We start from the raw sequence: 1,479 nt of genomic DNA, 5'->3' as shown, positions 1-1,479 counted from the left end.
GACTATTATGGCTAATGCTGCAATAAACATGAGAGTACCAATATCTCTTCAAAAATCTGATTTATCAAAATGATGGGTGTGGCTCAGTTGGTAGGGCATCACTCCATACTCCAAAAGGCTGTGGTTCAATTCCAGGTCAGGGCACATGCCTGGGTTGTGAGCTCAATCCCCAGTAGGGAGTGTGCAGGAGGCAGCTGATCGATGTTTCACTCTCTCATCTATGTTTGTATCTCTCTCTCCCTCTCCGTTCTTCTATCTCTCTAAAAAAATCAGCAACAATAAAAAATATACTAAAAAAAAATCTGATTTATCAATATACTTCATGCATACTAAGTTCTTTAAATTGTTAAAATTTATTATTTAACTTCAAGTAAAATATGATATATGTTTTTAGCATAAGTATTAAAAAGTAGACATATAATATAAAATTTTCAATAACTACGGTGAAAATAAAAATTTTAAATGTGTCCAACACAGGGATAAACGTCAGGAGGAAGTGAAGAATAATCAGCATAAATATAAAGTGTGAAATAAAATCAAGGAAAGATGCCAAGTTGCCTCTTTCACTTGTCACAAATTTAACTGGTTACAAGTGCTTGAAAACACTTTGTAAGATGAAGTTTCAGCAAGCAAAGAGTAAAATAAAAATTTTTTTTAAAAAAAAGCAAAGTTTAGTTTCTGCACTTCTACCTGTGAACAATTCCCATAAGCCTCAACAACTTTATGAATTTTTATTTTAGTGAAATTCTCTTGCTGTCAAATCTATCAATAATTATTTGGTTCAAAATGTCTTTAGTTTGTCTTCCTTTTGAGGGACACAATTATGGACATAGGGTCTTGGATTAGCTGTCATTTTTTAAAGAACATTTAAAGGTACTCCACCATCTTTAGCACTACATAGTTTCTTTAGAGATGTCAGCTGTCAGCTCATTGCAGTATTTCAAAACATTATTTTCTTGATTTTTCAGACATTAAAAAACTGTGAACTTATTAAAATTGTTGGAATATATGTATTCTGACTAATATGAGATATCATTCACAGTAAAATATATTTTGAATTTGAAAAGAATTTAGGTATTATCTGATAATATTAACTTAATCAGAAATTGAAATAATTCAAGGTTGGGTTTTATTTTTTTGAGAGGACCTTATCATATGTAGTTTACCATGATTTATAGAGTACAGTGTTTTGGATGTCTTAAATAAAAGTCTGGGTTATGTACGCATATATACAGTTTCTTAAAAGGCTATACTATTAATTTTTCTCATTCGACTGTCAATAGTTATTAGCTTCCCCCAAACTTTTGGTTAAAACTTACATTCATTGGTAAAGTCTAGCAAAACTGGCACAAAATTAAACTTACAGATAAATTTCAATAAAGAATGTACATAGATATAATAAATACCCATATTAGAAAATATAAAATACCAGATAAATATAACATTCTATGAAGAGACTCTGATCAAGCCAGCACCTAG

The sequence above is a fragment of the Miniopterus schreibersii genome, assembly GCF_964146895.1.
Source record: "Miniopterus schreibersii genome assembly, chromosome: 3".
NCBI lineage: Eukaryota > Metazoa > Chordata > Mammalia > Chiroptera > Miniopteridae > Miniopterus > Miniopterus schreibersii.
Note: the sequence above shows the minus strand (reverse complement) of the source record.